Raw genomic sequence first — 18317 nt, forward strand, 5'->3', positions numbered from 1 at the left:
CAGGCGTGTAGGGACCACCCCCACAACACTAGTCATGTCTACGCTACACATAATTCGCTTTAAAAAATCTTCCTAGGCAGGAATAACTATGAAATGCCCCACTTGGTTTGTTCATTATACTTTTTCTCTGATACATATAACGCACAATCATTACCTAAATCACCATGCACATCAGTGATACAGTCAGCAAACTAGTAACAATTTAAAAGTATTACACTACTTGATGAGACTGAAGTGTGGCATTTAACCTGGCTCTAGCCACAGATTTTAGGCAAGTTTGTCACCTTTGCGGATCTCAGTTTCATGATTAAAAAAGAGTAAGAATAATTTTACACTGTGGCTGGGATGACAATAGTATGGTAAATTTAAATGAAATAATCTAGATAAAGCAATTGTAAAACTATAACATACTAAATAATAGTTTTACTGGAAGGTTGCTAATCGCCAGTGATGCATCCTGTGCTGCTCAAACTTGACCATGCGGATGGATCATGTGCAATCACGTGCAATCACATGCAATCTCACAGAAACGCAGGTAGGTTCTGTGTGTGTGGGCAGCGTGGGCTGGGAGCAGTAGGATAAGTTAACTGGTCATGACATTAAGTTGAAATAGTTGCCTTTTTAAGGGGAAATATACTGATAAGTTTAGGAAAATAATTGGGATAAATAAACATGAACTGAGGAATTAGGTGCAAGTGCCATACGGACAAAAATAGGGTATATAATTGCTTTTATCTGAACATTTTTAAGCCTTCAGAAAAGTTACATGAGTACAGAGAACATCCATGCGCCCTTCACCTCCCAGGTTCACCAGTTAGTGACATTTTGCCATATTTGCTTTATCCCTCTCTTTTTCTCCCTCTGCATATAATTGTTTCTTTTTCTCCCCTGGGTCATTTGAGAGCATTTGCAGACACCAGGGCACTTCACCTTCAGCTGCATCTCCTAAGAACACAAGCATTGTGTTACATAATTGTTACACCCGGGAAATTGAACATTATCCTCTACACAGGACAGATTCAAATCTCCCCTACTGTGCTGATGATGTCATTCAGAGCCTCTGGGACAGTGGGGGTGGGAGAGTCCTGGATCCCATCCAGAATCACACAAAGTGTTTAGTTGTCAGGTTTCCTTAGGCTCTTTAATCTAGAAGCATTCCTCAGCCTTTTGTTTTTGTTTTTGTTTAGCCTTTAACGACTGACACTTTTGAAGCACCCAGGCCAGCCATGTTTCAGAATGGCCCCCAATTTTGTCTGCCTCCTCGTGATCAGACTGAAGTTAAAGGCTCCAGGAGGAGCACAGCCAGGTCCTTTTCAGTGCATCAGTTCAGAGACATGTGGGGATGTTGGTCCCATTATCTATGATCCTAAATTTCATTACTTGGTTAAGTTGGTTTTCTCCATTTTAAAGACATCTTCCTTTCCTTTGAATTAATACGGGGTGTGCGGGCTGATACTTCAATACCACAGGACCACGTGTTCCCCATGGTTGAAGTATCCATTGATGATTCTCACCTCAACCAATTTTTACCATGATACTTATAAACTGGTGATTTTCCTATTTCTGTCATTTCTTTTACATTGATTAGTGGGCATTCTGCAAAGAAGAGATTTCCTTCCTCCCTGCTCCACCTACTTTCATTTATTTGTTCATTTAATATTGGCGGTATCACTATGAACTTACGGATTCTTTTTAATTTTATATATTATAAACCATTTCTATCATTATTTATTTTGATGTTCCAAGTTGGCCCTTCAAGGTGGTTCCTGTGTCCTTTTGAAATGCCCTTATCTGTTTTTGAGTCTTTTCAACAAACTGATTTTCCTACCCTAGCCCTAGAATCAGCCATTTCTCCAAGCTGTTTGGCTTCCTAATTTAATTGAAGAAAGGTATTTAGAAACTAAGATCTGGTGTGTTCCTTGCTGTCAAGGGTGTCTTTGCGGTAGTATCATTCAGAGGACAGACTTAAGAATATAGGTTTTTGTTTCGTTTTGTTTTTTAATCAGGAGTGTATGCTGATGCTTGTCCCTGCAGTTCTACCCCTCGGGGCCCTGCCTGTCCCTGTGAAATACATGTGAAAATACACATCAGTTATTTTCTTCATCACTCAGTGCTACAACACACACAAAATAGTTTCAGAAGAGTTCAGTTCATCAGCCAATATTACGACAAACTTTTTTTTTTTTTTAGATTTTATTTATTTCAAAGAGACAGAGCACAAGCGGGGGCGGGGGGGCAGAGGGAGAGGGAGAAGCCGACTCCCTGCTGAGCAGGGAGCCTGATGCGGGACTTGATCCCAGGACTCCGGGATCATGACCTGAGCTGAAGGCAGATGCGTAACCGACTGAGCCACCCAGGCACCCCAACAACAAACTGTTTTTGCACTCAATTGATCCTTTCAATACATTATGACATATGTTATGGAGTTATATTTATTGTCTCCTTGTGAATATGCTATTAATTGGTTTGGTATTCAGTTAGGTTTTGGGCTCATTTGCTAATTTGTATTCAATTTCAGGGCTTTCTTTTTCCCTAGCCTTGTTAATTTTATCTTACATCCTTTAATATATAAGACATTGACAAAGTTCAAAAGGCAAAACTATATAAAAAGATGTATTTGGAGAGGTCTTATTCTGTTTTCCATCCCTACCCTCTCCCTACAGGTAACATGAGGGGGAAAAGTTAAACATGAAATCTCCTGCCAAACCAGAACATCCTATCCACAAATGTAGAAAAGAAAGAAAACCATTTTATTACTGAATAAGCTCTAAACCAGACTATGGTGTGCATCTGAGCATGAGATTGCAAAGACAGAAAGAAATCTCACCCTTCTTTTTTTTTATTTTTAAAGATCTTATTTATTTGACAGAGAGAGACAGCAAGAGAGGGAACACAAGCAGGGGCAGAGGGAGAGGGAGAAGCAGGCTTCCTGCAGAGCAGGGAGCCCGATGCGGGGCTCGATGCCAGGACCCTGGGACCATGACCTGAGCCGAAGGCAGACACTTAACGACTGAGCTACCCAGGCGCCCCAGAAATCTCACGTTTCTATGCAGCCAAGCAGATAACACCCCCCATTCTACACACATTCTCAAGACAAACCACAATTAGTCCTCGCAAGAGGATCCAACAACTCCCTGTGCTGTATTTCGTTCATAGTTCCCCCCAAACTCACATGGTCATTGGGGTGACCACCCATATTAATTACCTTCATCATAAGGGAGGATAAGACATCTATCTCTATGGATGAGCAGGTAGTCACATCTTGGAACAAGGCTCCTAGGCGAACCCTCCCATGGTGACCAGGGGAAGGGGAGGAGGGGGAAGGGAGCATTGTCCTTGAGGTTTACATTTCAAAGAGATGGCTCCAGCCTTTCTTTTCTTTTCTTTCTTGAAGATTTTATTTATTCATTTTAGGGAGGGATAGAGAGAGAGAGTGCACTCAAGCTGGGAGGGCCAGAGGGAGAGGGAGAAGCGGGGCTTGATCCCAGGACCCTGGATCAGGACCTGAGCCCAAGGCAGACACAAGCGCTCCAAGAGGGAGAAAGAATCTGAAGCAGACTTCGCACTGAGTGCAGAACTGGATGCAGGGCTCGATCTCACAACCAGGAGATCATAACCTGAGCCGAAACCAGGAGTCAGAGGCTTAACTGACTGAGCCACACAGGAGCCCTGGCTCCAGGCTTTTAGCAAAAACATTGCTGGGTGCTACTGTTGTCAAGAGGCTTAATTAGCTTTTTTTGCACAGCAAAGGAAACAGTCAACAAAACCAAAAGACAACCGACAAAATGGGAGAAGATATTTGCAAATGACATATCAGATAAAGGGCTAGTATCCAAAGTCTATAAAGAACTTATCAAACTCAACACCCAACTAACAAATAATCAAAGCAAGAAATGGGCAGAACACATGAACAGACATTTCTCTAAATAAGACATCCAAATGGCCAATAGACACATGAAAAAGTGCTCAACATCACTCGGCATCAGGGAAATACAAATCAGAACCACAATGAGATACCACCTCACACCAGTCAGAATGGCTAAAATTAACAAGTCAGGAAACAACAGATGTTGGCAGGGATGCAGAGAAAGGGGAACCCTCCTACACTGTTGGTGGGAATGCAAGCTGGTGCAGCCACTCTGGAAAACAGTATGGAGGTTCCTCAAAAAGTTGAAAATAGAGATACCCGATGACCCAGCATTTGCACTACTGGGTATTTACCCCAAAGATACAAATGTAGTGATCTGAAAGGGCACGTGCACCCCAATGTTTATAGCAGCAATGTCCACAATAGCCAAACTATGGAAAGAGCCCAGATGTCCATCGACAGATGAATGGATAAAGAAGATGTGGTATATATACACAAAGGAATACTACTCAGCCACCAAAAAAATGAAATCTTGCTATTTGCAACGATGTGGATGGAACTAGAGGGTATTATGCTAAGCAAAATAAGTCGATCAGAGAAAGTCAATTATACGATCTCACTGAATATGTGGAATTTAAGAAGGCAGAGGATCATAGGGGAAGAGGAAGAAAATGAAATAAGATGAAACCAGAGAGGGAGATAAGCCATAAGAGACTCTTAATCTTAGAAAACAAACTGAGGGGGTGGCTCAGTCGTTAAGCGACTGCCTTCGGCTCAGGTCATGGTCCCAGGGTCCTGGGATCAAGCCCCACATCGGGCTCCCTGCTCAGCAGGAAGCCTGCTTCTCCCTCTGCTTGTGTTCCCTCTCTTGCTATGTCTCTGTCAAATAAATAAATAAAATCTTAAAAAAAGAAAACAAACAGGGCTGCTGGAGGGGCGGTGGGGGGATGGGGTGGCTGGGTGATGGACATTAGGAAGGGTATGTGCTATGGTGAGTGCTGTGAATTGTGTAAGACTGATGAATCACAGACCTGTACCCCTGAAACAAATAATACATTATATGTTAATTTAAAAAAATATATATATATAAAATTTAAAAACCATGAGACCCTCCCTAAAAAGAAGAGGCTTAGTTAGCTTTTATATAAGGCTTATATGCATATCAAAAGGATAGGGAAAGGATTCATAAATACCGTTTACTCATAAGTACACTGATAAATACAAATATATTATTATGTTATATATTATATATTTATTATTATATTATAAAAATTATATATTCACAAATACACTTTCTTAGGGATACTCTAAGAAAGAAGAAGGAGGAAAAGATCCTCTTTACCTTTTGGCAACAGGGAAAATTCAATCTTATTTTTATTTATTCTTTGATCTACACTTTACCCTTTTATTTATCCTTACCCATAACAGATATCATTAATTTTGATTTATCCTCCTGTGTGTAATTTTGCAAATGAAAGCAAATACATATTCTTATTTTGCCTTTTCCTTAGGTGTCAATTCCTTTAATAGATGCCCACCGTGGAGTAGATTTTCCAGACAAAAACGGGCTCTTTCACAAAACACCTGACATAGGATTTGGGGGGCCCATCCCTGGGTAAGTGGTAGATCAAACTAAGAACCAAATTTTGAAAAACTTTCCATTTTCTAACCCTCTAGAGTCCTCTAAAATCTCAGTGAAATGAAACTGTTCCCCTGATATGACGTCAGAATACCCAAGTTGAATGAATTTACCTTAATTTTCTTGCTACCAGGAAATGAAATCACCCCAAAAAAGACAAGATCTAATAAAGAGGAAGCTCCATTAGAGGGAATCTTGCAGGGGTGCCTGGGTGGCTCAGTCGGCTAAGCATCTGACTCTTGGTTTCGGCTCAGGTCATGATCTCAGGGTCGTGGGATCGAGCTCCACATAGGGCTCTGCACCGATTGTGGAGTCTGCTTAAAATTCTCTCTCTGTCCCTCCCCTGCCTGAGCTCTCTCGAAAAAGAAAAAGAAGAAGAAAAAAAAAAAGAGGGAAACTTTCAGGTACTTTACTTTCCAAAGTAAAAACATAGCACCCCCCTGAGAGAACTGATTAATTAGTAAGGCACATTGCAATCCTTTATTGCTGTTGTTTCTGCTGAAGAACGAAAGGCATCACGGTGGAATGGAGTAGGGTCCTTGGCTTTTGAGTGACAGCTCTGTCCACATTGTTACCCAGTACATACTATCAATGTCAACATGCACAAGTTTCATTGTCTCTTTGAGTCTCAGTGTCTACTCCCTTCTTGTTTTATTTCCTTTTATCCCCATGTCCCCTCCGCCCCCATTCCCAGGCAACAATTCCAACACGTTGCTGTGCATGCATTCGTGCTAAATGTACATTGTGGTTTTGTGAGCGAGTGTCTTTAATGTAAATGAATATATTGTGAGATATTACGACTTAAAGACCCGATCATGTTGGAATATGTCAATTGCTACTAAACTTTGGCCTCTTGAGAAGGACTTCCAGGACAGTGTGAGTTTAGTAACGTAATCTGATTTTCATTTAATTTCTGACAATTTGCCCACAAGAGCTGAGTTGCTCACATTCCATGTTGCTCCCTTGGAGGGGGAAAGATCTGTCTCCAATACAATGTGAGAAGCAGCTGGAGCCTGTCTGTGAACTGGCCAGGTAACAATAGAAAAAGAAAGTTCAGGCTGGCCAACTAGCAGAGCTCAATTTGGATGCCTCCAAAAATCTACCTTAATTTTGCTCCACTTAGAATGGCATTAAACAACACAGGCTATGAACTGAAATCATGCTTGGCAGACCACTCGTAAGCAGAATGCTGGAAGGGACTGCAGAAATTTTCAGCTGGACACCCCCCCTCATCTTACACTAGGAGAAACTGAGTGCCCGGGAAGCAAGGTGACCACCAATGTCATCCAGCCAGTTTGAGGGCAGACCTAGGTCCCTGAATCCTCCATATTTCACCAAGCTGCCTGCTAGCAGTGTTGGATGAAACATCCAAAGTCTTGTTCTCAACAGCATGCCTCACCGCCCAAACATTTTACGCATATTGTCCAAGAATGGTGCATAAAGAGTGAGAATTATTTCCATCACTGTTAGCTGCCCTAAAGCCCTCCATCCTGCTCATGTGATGGGTGCCTGCCTTTGATACTGTCTCCATAGCAATGTACACATATTGCAAACACTCCGCAGACCTCGGGGTTTTCTTGCCATTGATGAAAGATGTGGCAATAATATATTGCATATGTGTATGGAATAGGGGTATTTATAGCATTTACGAAGCTTTAACATCTGCACAGTTGGCGAGCTTGCGGGGTGTATGTTCTGGGTATTACAGAGTATCTCCTAGGAAACTGAAAATAAATATATTATGGAATTTAAGTGTTCCATGTGTCACTACTGTTGTCCTGGTGGCCTGTCACGCATGTTGCAAAACACACTGTTGGCCACAGGCCGGAATTCCTTAAGTCGTCCCATGATCTCCTTTGAAACTGCAGGGATCTCACAGAATGGCTTCTATGTTGATAATAGTAAGAGCAAACGTTAACTGAACTCTCATGGTGAGCCAGGTATTATGCTTAGAGCCTTGCTTGCATTCTTTCCTTTAAACCTCACTAACCTTTAGGAAGTAGGCGCCACTCCCATTTTCCCAGTTAGAAAACTGGGGCCTAATGAAATTGAGTAGCTCTTTAAAGTCAGAGCCAGGGAGTGGAGAACCAGGTATCAAGCCTGGATCCCTCTAAGTCCAAGGTCTATGTTTGTAATGTGCATTCATGGCCCATTGGTTCTGGATGACAGATGAAAACACAGCATAAAATCATTCCTTGGTGTTAATATATTCACAGTGAGATACACAGCTCCACGAAATACATGTTCAAAATGGACTCCACCATCTAATTCTTTAGATAGAAAATATTCCACCTCTACTTCAAGCAAGGGATCCATTTGAAATGTCTCTTTGAAATGGCACCAAGTAGGAAAGACATTTCCATCTGAATGTGAGTCTGACCAAGGACTGGCTAGAAGCCACGGGGGAGATAGCCCCAAGGAGCTCAGCTGTAACCATCACATCCAGACCAGGTGGAGGAGGGAGGTAAATGGACACTGGCCTCCAGGGCCTGTGAGCCAGAGACCAGATATCTTCAAGCAGGATCAAGGTGAAGATTAAGAGGCCACTGGGACTGGAGGGGGCTGGGCAACCTAAAGGGTGTGCCCAGGAATAGAGCGAAGCTGAACAATCCATGTGATATTGAGGCAGGGGAGGGGACTGTCTTGCAGAATGTAGCAAGGACAACTTGACCTTATCCTGGGGTCCATGGGTGGATCAGTGAACCTTTAATATGGTCTGGGATCCAAAGAGGCCAAGCAAACAGAGCCTGGGGCCTCCAGGAGTTGTTCTTTGGGGAAGGTGGGGGGCACTGGTGAATGCAGCACCAAGGCTCTCAGATGCACGAAGGAAAATGGACTTAGTAAGACCGGAAGGCAGAAGAGGGTAGAGGATGCCATATAACTAGCCATGCAATACTGAACAAACCATTTCACCTCTTGAACCTGGGTTTCCTCTTGAGGCAGTTAAACTTGATGATTTATAAGTTTCCAGCTTTAAAATTCCTTAAAATTCCAGAAGCACCATTCACGAATACAACAATTTACTGGGATAAGTAGTGAGTTCCCCGTCACTGGCAGTATTCAAGAAGAGTGAGACTAGCCACTTGTCTAGTATCGCCCGAGAGAGAATTCCTACATTAGGTAGGAAGTTAAGATCGTTGAATAATAAAAACGATAATAATAATGTTATTATCATTAAGTTGGTAACACGTGCCTATGTGCCCAGCACTGTTCCAAGCATTTACACACATTTACACCCATCTTAACCACCGCCCTTCATTCCACCTCCAGCCTCTGCGGCCGCTGGGCTACGCGTGCCTGCCCCTGGCCTGGGTTCTGAGTGCGAGGCCTTGCGGTGGAATGCAGGCGGCAGACTTGCCAATAAGGCGGCTGAGAGCAGGAAGGACTGGCCGTCCGTGCGGGGAACCTCAGATGCCCTGGGCCCCTCTCACCCACCACCTCCCTTCGCAGAGGGGAAGACTAACGCCCAGAAAGGATGAGCTAACTATCCAAACCCACACAGCGGGATGCCTGCGTGGCTCAGCCCGCGTCTGCCTTCCGCTCAGGTCATGATACTTCCGACGTGGGATCGAGTCCCGCATCGGGCTCCTTGCTCAGCGGGGAGCCTGCTTCTCCCTCTGCCTGCCGCTCCCCTGCTTGTGCTCACTCTCTCTTTCTGATTTAAAAAATAAATAAAAAATCAAACAATTAAAAAAAAAATCAAACTTACACAGCAAGTAAGGGGCAGAGTTGGGAAATCAGCTGCCTCACGTCCTGCCTTCCAGGCCAGTGCTTGACGTTTTGTTTGGTTTTGTTTTTAGCGAAGCCGCGTTACTGCGGTGGCTCACGCTATGTCGCTGACAGTCCCTGGGTTCTGAGATCTGAAGAGACGTATTTTCTCATGAAGGCGCACGGCTCAACCACAGCAAATGGGAGATTCACAAGCCTGGTACTTATTTAAAGTTCAATTCCTGTCTATTCTAAAAATTCTAATCTAATCTCCCCCCATACAACCAGATTTACCTCTCACTGAGCCTGAATCAGCATTTCTGCTTTGAGGCAAATATCCTCACTAAGATCGACCCAAAATGACATATTCCTGCTTACCATACATCTGTCCCAGCCATCAGCCCACCAGAATTCCTCCCCGCTCCCTCTGCTTATCTGCTGGGGCTGCGCACATGGTGGCCCGGAGGGGACAGCCATCCCTGGAATGCTTAGTTTACAAACTAAATTTATATCTCAGTCGGAAACATGTGACTCTCCCATTTAAGCTTCACAACACACAAATAATTCAATATATTCTAGGTTCATAAAGAAATAAAATCTGCGGACTGGTAGGAACAGTTTAGAATTCTCCACTCATCTACCCTTTCAGTCCTAGGGAACTGAGTTAAAAGCAGAATTATTCCAGGGCAAAGATACTTGCTATACTTTTTCCTTCCTTTTCCCCTTCTTTCTTTCCTTCCTTCCTTCCTTCCTTCCTTCCTTCCTTCCTTCCTTCCTTCCTTCCTTCCTTCCTGTTTCTTCTTAGTTCAGTGGTTTTCAGATTTAGGGTGCAAAATTCTCAATGTCAGTAGGATTTAAAGAGTGTCTAAGGCCTGTGTAACTTCAGGGCACAAGCTGGCTGTGACCCCCTTAGTAAGGTGCCCTTCCATAGTGTTGGAACACATCCACAGTCGAGAGCAGGCTCTGGACTCCAGGGTGACCTTGGGCAGGTTTCTTATCCCTTCTCAATCCCATTTGTAAAATGAGGGTGATGACAGGGCTCCCTCACAGGAAATGTTTGCTGAAGGGGGTTAGTAGGTCTGGGCCTCTGCACCCTGGTCTCTGGCACCTGCTGCATGTCCCTCTTTGCTCTAGATGAACTTAGAGATTGTCATCAGCATCACCCACAGCTGGTGTCATGGCCACCTCCACCTGCCCTTCACACCCAGGGACTGAGCCCAATGCCACAAAGCTGGGGCCCGAAGCCCTGTTCTCCATTGCTCACTGGACCAGGGAACTCTTGAAGTTTAGGGAGGCAGGGCTCAGCTCCTCCTCTGCTCTCTCAGGATGCTTTCTTTTTTCAACAATAAGTCTTGGAGGTGATTCCATGCTGGCATATGTAGATAGAGTTCGTTCATTTAAACAGTTCCTTAGTATACCATATACCATTTTTGTACATTTGTTTCATTATCTATGGACCAGATGCTTGGAAGTAGAATTGCAGAGTCAAAGGGTATGCACATTTAGCATTGTTGTAGGGCAGATGGCCCTTCACAAAGGCTGTCCAAATTTACATTCCTACCAACAGAGTATGAGGCTTACAATCTGATGTAAGGTAGAGCCATCGGGACAACCAAATCTGAGCGATGAGTTAGTCCTAGGCCCATCCGAGTCCGAAAGGATGAGCCTTTAGCCCAGAGGATGGGAGGGAGGATTTGATAAAAGCATGGGAACTGTGCCCTGAGTACACACACATTCCCACCCATACATGTGCATGCAACTTTGCATATAATTTCAAAGAGCTAATCCAAAATCTCAATGTACTTGAGACATCATGTAGAAAACCCAAACTGACCTTCTGGAGGGTGAGATACCCCATAGAGTCCCAAGCCATTCTAATCCTCCCAAACAACAAGGCCATCATAACCTGGGAGTGCCCACTGTCCCACAGCTCGTCATAGGTTCATAAATGAGCCCACCTGAGCTCAGCAGAGACCAGCGGAAGAACCACTCAGCCGAGCCCAGCCCAAATTGGTAACCTGCAGAATCAGGAGCTCAAGAATGGCTAATGTTTAAAACCATTAAGTGTGGGGATGGTTTATTATACAGTGAAAGCTAACTGATAACAATTTCCATGAAGAACACTTGGGAATGCTATTGGGGGACACAAAAGAAGACTGGAACAAATGGAAAGACGTTCTATGTTCTTGAGTCGAAAGAATCAAGATCAGGGAGATGTCAATTTTCCCTAAGTTACTCTATAAATTAATGACTGAGCCACTCAGGTGCCCCAGTTACTCTATAAATTAAACAAGCTACAAAGGAAACACAAATGGGAACTTTTTATAATCAGATGAGCTGATTCTAAAGTTCCTATAGAAAAATGGAATCAAGAAGAATCAGGGGGAAAATCTAGAAGACAAAGAGGAACTATCCCTATCAGATATTACAGCACATTACAAAGCTTCAGTAATGAAAAGCAGGCTCATGAATATACCAACATATCAGATAAACAGAGTAGGAAATCCAGAAACAGATCTAAGTATATAGCAGAGTTTGATATATGCTGAAGACATAATATGTAAAGAACTCCCACAATTCAATAAGGAAAAGCTTTACAAGACAAGAGAAAAAGGAGTAAATGATATGAAAATCTAGGTCACAGAAAAGGAAATACAAATAGTTCTGGATTTTTTTTTTTTTTGAGATTTTATTTATTTAAGAGAGAGAGCACGCATGTGAGTTGGTGGAGGAACAGAGGGAAAGGGACAAGCAGACTCTGCTCTGAGCTCGGAGCCAGACGTGGGGCTCGATCTCAGGACCCTGAGATCATGACCTGAGCCAAAATCAAGAGTTGGATGTTCAGCCAACTGAGTCACCCAGGCACTGTGGTTCTGGATATTTTAAAAGATACTCAACCTCACTCATAATAAAAGAAATTCAAATTCAAATTATCCTCAGAAAACAGTTTCCCATCTATCATGTTAAGGAGGCTATCTAAGAGTTTTATAACATACTTGTTGGAGCGTGTGTGAGGAAAAAGGCATTTTTACACGCTGCTGATTAGAGTGTATGCCAGAGTCACCTCTGTACGTCAGTTTGGCATTATCAAACAAAATGGCAAATGCATATAGCCTCTGAACCAGAAATACAGATCTATTCTGATGCATGCAAATAACGCATGGACAAGATTTTTCACTGCAGCATTATTTGTGATAGGAGATAACAAAATCTTATGCAGCTGTAAAAGAAAAAGAAGTTCTTTTATGTGCTGAAATAGAAGATCTCTAAAAAATAAGTGGAGATAAATAAAGTTTACAAACATGCTAATATTTGTAATGAAACAGAATGTATGCATGTTTATTTGCTTATACATGAATAAAGTAACTCTTGAAATGTATACAGGAGCATACATTTGTATTCTACTTGTGTGTGTTTTTTCCTAAACGGACAACACATTTACTCATCAAATAAGCTAGCAGATCTTATATGTTTAAATTTGTAAATGTAAATCCGTGTTTAACAAAAATTGTATTGTTATGCTAATGAATTTTATTTTTCAAGTTATGTTTTGTAGTTTATGGCTTGAAAATAATTTCTAGAATATTTAGGTAACTTAAAACCTTGGACTGATTGATTTGATTAGTGTATATTCACTGGGTATATAGATTATTTCTAAGCAAAATGGGACACTGAGACACGCATACTAAGCATAATTTAAGTTTATATACTTTTGCTTCTTTTTTTATATGCTACAGATAGCCTATATCTTTGGGTCTTTTAATGAATGTATTCATTTTTGCCACTTGGAGAAGCTGTACTATAGGGGATGCACGTGGCGGCAGAGAATTGTGTTTGTGTACTCGTGAATTCTGTTTGTCTACTAAAATGCTAATGGGGGACAGTGGACCTTCATGAGTATTCCAATCTCTGGTTTTCTCTGCAAAACAGAAGCTGCTTTGCTTAAAAGTTATAATCACTACGCATGATTGACACTATGCTAAGAACAATAGTTACACAGAAACTCAACTGTGTGTGCTTCTGTTTTACCAGGAAAAGAGTAGTTTTTTCCTAAAGCAGCAGGATTCACATTGGTGGTGGTGGGGGGGGGTTGTTTGTTTGTTTTTGGTTTGTTTGTTTGGTGAAACTCCCTTAAATTCTTCAAGCATATTGAGGACACCAAACAGCTTTATTTGTGGGTTATAACTAGTGATATTTACTGTCTTCGAAATTGAAACCGAAAAAAATTTTAACGCTTATTTAGTAATTCATTTGAAAATAGCAAAAATGAATGTGTTGCAAGTTAATAGCATCTTAGCTGTGTTACAAAATTAGTTCTGACCTCATGGGTCCTCTGAGATCAATCCTAAAGAGTCAGTTTATTGTAAAATATGAAAGAGCATAATGAAAAAAAATGAAACACAATGAATTTTGTTTGCCTTGGTTTATAACACCTGAGTCTGAGACACTAGGAAAATGTGTTTAAAATATTAGAAAAATTTCTTAATGTTGATGGCCCCATTTTCTTGGTTTCCTGTTTTATTGTTACCCATAATATGGAGGGTTATTCTTTTTCCCCTGTGATCTGCCTAGAAAGCAAAGACTCCGAGTTTTACCAGAATATCTGACTTTTACGTTGATTTTATTATGTCTGTAATTGTTTAAGAAAACCAGGTTTCTTGCTTAGGAGAGAGCTAAAGTGCTTCACAGTCATATCATTTTCTTTAGTGTCACTTTCAAGTAGGTAGACAAGTATTATTTCTCAGACACCCATGATCCTACCTCATGTGTTCAAATCTCCTGACAACTTTGGGTCCTTGCCTTCCCCAAATCAATCCTAAACGTAAAACAAAGTAAAATTGTTAAGGATCCCTGAGATCTCCCAGAAAGCCCAAGGAAAATCACGAGAGATTTGTTAGTTCACCTTATAAAAAGAGGTGCCAGAAATAATTAGATCCGTTTGATACGATACTGTGGATGAGTTGCGTGGGAAGAGATGAAATTGTTTTTGACCAAAAGGGGAGGAAACCGTAGGAAATTTTCTTTCAGTGGAAAACTATGCATTGCCTGTAGCACCTCGTTCTGCATTTTGGTTTTGGTTCCATGGGAGCTGTTTTGCAGTCCTATAAAAAGGAGGTAACTGATAGCGATGAAAAATACCTCTTGTCCCTAGACATTCACATTTTGTCCTGACGAGTAGAAGCTCCCACTCTGGAAAAAGCTGGTTTTGCTTTCCATCATTCATTTGTTTCACTATTCCTTTACTTCTATACAGTTGTGCTTTTTATTTTTTTTTATTATTTATTTATTTATTTATTTTAAAAGATTTTATTTATTTATTTGACCGAGAGAGACACAGCGAGAGAGGGAACGCAAGCAGGGGGAGTGGGAGAGGGAGAAGCAGGCTTCCCGCCGAGCAGGGAGCCCGATGCGGGGCTCGATCCCAGGACCCTGGGATCATGACCCGAGCCGAAGACAGACGCTTAACCACTGAGCCACCCAGGGGCACTGTACACTTGTGCTTTTAAAACTTCTCCTTTGAACCAGTTATAATCGGCCTCATTCCCTTATTGAATCAGTGAAATAAAATCTTTAACACATGTTTGTGTTATACCTGTTTGAGAGACACCATTTCACCTTTTTTTTTTAAAAAAAAAAGGCAGATTGATAGATGCAGAAATAAATATGATCTAGCACTTCCACTCCCGGCTGTATACCAAATGGAAACACGTGGTCACAAAGAATGTGAAAGAAAAAAAAGAATGTATCTTTTTTTTTTTTTTATGATTTTTATTTATTTATTTGACAGAGCTCTCTCTTGGCGCCCCAAGAATGTATCTTTTAATAATGCATAGGACAGAAGCCCTGCTCATCACAATTCATTACAAAAGTAGCCTGGGGGCGCCTGGGTGGCTCAGTCATTAAGCATCTGCCTTTGGCCCAGGTCATGATCCCAGGGTCCTTGGATCGAGCCCCACATCGGGGTCCCTGCTCTGCGGGAAGCCTGCTTCTTTCTCTCCCCCTGCTTGTGTTCCCTCTCTCACCGTGTCTCTCTCTGTCAAATAAATAAATAAAATCTTTAAAAAAAAAAAGGTAGCCTGAGGTATTAGAGTTTAGTTCTTTCCCTAATCCTCCTTGAGAACACCTAGAAGACAACTGAAAGATCAGTAACTGACATTGACCTTTACTGATGTAATCTGGCCCTTTTCAGCATGGGGTAGCCTTGGGCAAGTCACTTCCTTTCCCTACACCTCCCCACCCTTCTAGTCGGGTGTGCCTACAATAATCCCTTCCCACTCTGTAGCCCCAGCTGGGGCTGGATCAAGGGTCCTAGCCCTAGAAGACTAGCATCAAACACGTGTGAAGTCTAGACAGCAGCATGCAGGTGGGGGGTTTGCCAGAGGAGAGTTGATAAAGGTCCATACCAATTTGTGTGATCTTTCAATTACTGCCCACAGGCTTTCTCAACTAGGATTAAGAGAAAGAATTAAACTTTTTTTTTTTTAAAGGTTTTATGTATTTATTTATTTGTCAGAGAGAGAGAGAGAGAATACAAGCAGGGGGAGCGGCAGGCAGAGGGAGAAGCAGGCTCCCCAAGGAGCCCGATGCGGGACTCGATGCCAGGATCCTGGGATCATGACCTGAGCCAAAAGCAGGTGGTTAAATGACTGAGCCACCCAGGCATCCCTTTAATGCCTGAAGTTTAGAGATTGCTCTTACTCTGGTTAATGGGGGTTGCTCCAGCAGCTGAGCTGAAATGAAGACAACATGAAGATTTTTTTAAACTTTTTTTAAGTTTTTTTGGTTTTTTTTAATAGAGAGATAGAGCACGAGCAGGAAGGGCAGAGGGAGAGAATCTCAAGCCGACTCTGTGCTCAGTGTGAAGCCAGATGCAAGGCTCCATCTTAACGACCCTGAGATCACCACCTGAGCTGAAACCAAGAGTCCGCCTCCGCCGCTCAACCAACTGCACCACCCAGGAGCCCCCCAAACTTCATTGAAGTATACATATGGTCATTCTGAGACTGGAACACACCCATGTGATCAGTGCCCAGATCGCACTGCACAACATTATGGGCCCTTGAGGGGCCCCTCATTTCTTTGCAGTCACCTGCCAACCAGGACACACACGAAGGGACTCAACACCGAGTTCTCGAAGCATGGGTTAATTTTGCCTGTTCTCGTACTTTGTGTAAAGTGAACCATACAGAATTTTTTCGTGAAAACTTCTTTCATGAATTGTATTTTTCTAAGATTCACCCATGTTGTTGCATGCAGCGGTAGATCTGTTGATGATCTAGTCAGCTGTCGATGGGGATTTGGGTAGTTTTCTGCTTCGGGACTGTGGTGACGGTGAATCTCTATTCCTGTCCATGTCTTTTTGTGACCATGTGTTTCCATTTGGTATACACCCGGGAGTGGAAGTGCTAGATCATATTTATTTCTGCATCTATCAATCTGCCTATGTATACAAAGCCATGGGTTGAGGCTGATATTTCCAATTCTGATCCAGCACAGCAGGGCCCATTTTGCCCTTCCCCCTTTCCTTATTTGCAATTCCTTCCTTTGACAGTGAGGAACCTAGCTCCCATTAAATACATTTACTTATTTTCTCAATCCGAGAATACCCATAAAATAGCTTCAGAACTGTTCTTTATTTTATATTCTTTAGTCTGTCAGCTGAGAGGCCTAGAAGCAATTATACCCTGGTAGCAAGGAGCGCACCCAGCACCAAAATCCTGGTTTCTAAATACCATTCTCCAAGACAAGGAGCCAGGTTCCTTGGAGAAATGACTGAGTCCAGGATGAGAGCAATGGGAATATGAGATGAGCCCGAAACATCTTGTGGTTTTCAGGAAGTAAGGAAGTGCTCAGGATAGAATGGGAGTATTTCAAAAGGATGCAGGAGCCAACTTGAAGATGCTCCTAGTGGCCATATCTTGGACAATTTGAGCAACAAAACAAATAATGTTAGTAATGGATTATAACCCAGAGAATAAAATAAATATCCATGAGTCCACTCTGAAATAATTGAATAAATACATAAATGGGAGAGAAGGGACCGCTCTTCCTTCCAATTGAATTTCAACTAATCAATGCAGAAGGAATTATGGAGATAGAAAATCACCTTTGGAAAGCCAATGGTAATAAATATTGCAGATAAGAATCAGCAATGAGGGCACCTGGGTGGCTCAGTTGTTAAGTGTCTGCCTTCAGCTCAGGTCATGATCCCAGGGTCCGGAGATCGAGTCCCACATCGGGCTCCCTGCTCTGCAGGAAGCCTGCTTCTCCCTCTCCCACTCCCCCTGCTTGTGTTCCTGTTCTTGCTGTCTCTCTCTCTGTCAAATAAATAAAATCTTAAAAAAAAAAAAAAGAATCAGCAATGAATGCTAAATTTAGTAGGTTGAAAGTATGATGTTAAATAGGAGAACTGTATAGTCTCAGAGTATCTCCCCATAAGATACTTGTTAATTACAAAACAAAATGCAATAACTTAGAGTGGAGAAAGAAACTTGGCAGACATCACCTTTACCTCATCATCCTTCCAAGTTAACATGACTAGTAATGAGACACGACAATATCACATGTGCCTCCTGATCCAATGCACTGGGAAGGACATGACATCACTTCTGTGGGACTCTCACCAAAAACGCATAACCTCAAGGCTCAGCATGAGAAAACATCAGACAGACTCAAGGTGAAAAACGTTCTATAAAACAATTGGCCAGGGGCGCCTGGGTGGCTCAGTCCGTTGGGCGTCTGCCTTCGGCTCATGTCATGATCCCAGTGTCCTGGGATCGAGCCCTGCATCAGGCTCCTTGCTCTGTGGGAAGCCTGCTTCTCCCTCTCCTCCCTGCTTGTGCTCTCTCACTGTCTCTCCTTCTCTCTCTCTCTCAAATAAATAAATAAAATCTTAAAAAAAAAAACAAACAAACAATTGGCCAATACTCTTAAAAAATGTCAAGGTTATACAGGAAAAAATAACTGACCTGGACTCTTAAGATAAACCCTCAAAGTCCTGAGACACACACAAAAAGCAGCTGTTCTAGATTAAAGGAGCCCAAAGACACATGACAACTAAATGCACTGTGGGATCTTGGATGGCATTCTAGACCAGAACGA

General features: G+C 42.3%; 1 long non-coding RNA gene across 1 annotated transcript; it reads left to right on the plus strand.

The window, feature by feature from the left end:
• The first annotated feature begins 5195 nt into the window (after nucleotides 1-5195).
• On the plus strand, nucleotides 5196-17568 carry LOC145722189 (uncharacterized). The gene is made up of 2 exons (XR_014146282.1): nucleotides 5196-9435; nucleotides 16013-17568. It is a non-coding gene; the product is annotated as an uncharacterized LOC145722189 (long non-coding RNA).
• The last annotated feature ends 749 nt before the right edge of the window (nucleotides 17569-18317 follow it).

This window comes from Leptonychotes weddellii, chromosome 6 (genome assembly GCF_054177405.1).
Source record: "Leptonychotes weddellii isolate Sample4059 chromosome 6, ASM5417740v2, whole genome shotgun sequence".
Classification (NCBI taxonomy): domain Eukaryota; kingdom Metazoa; phylum Chordata; class Mammalia; order Carnivora; family Phocidae; genus Leptonychotes; species Leptonychotes weddellii.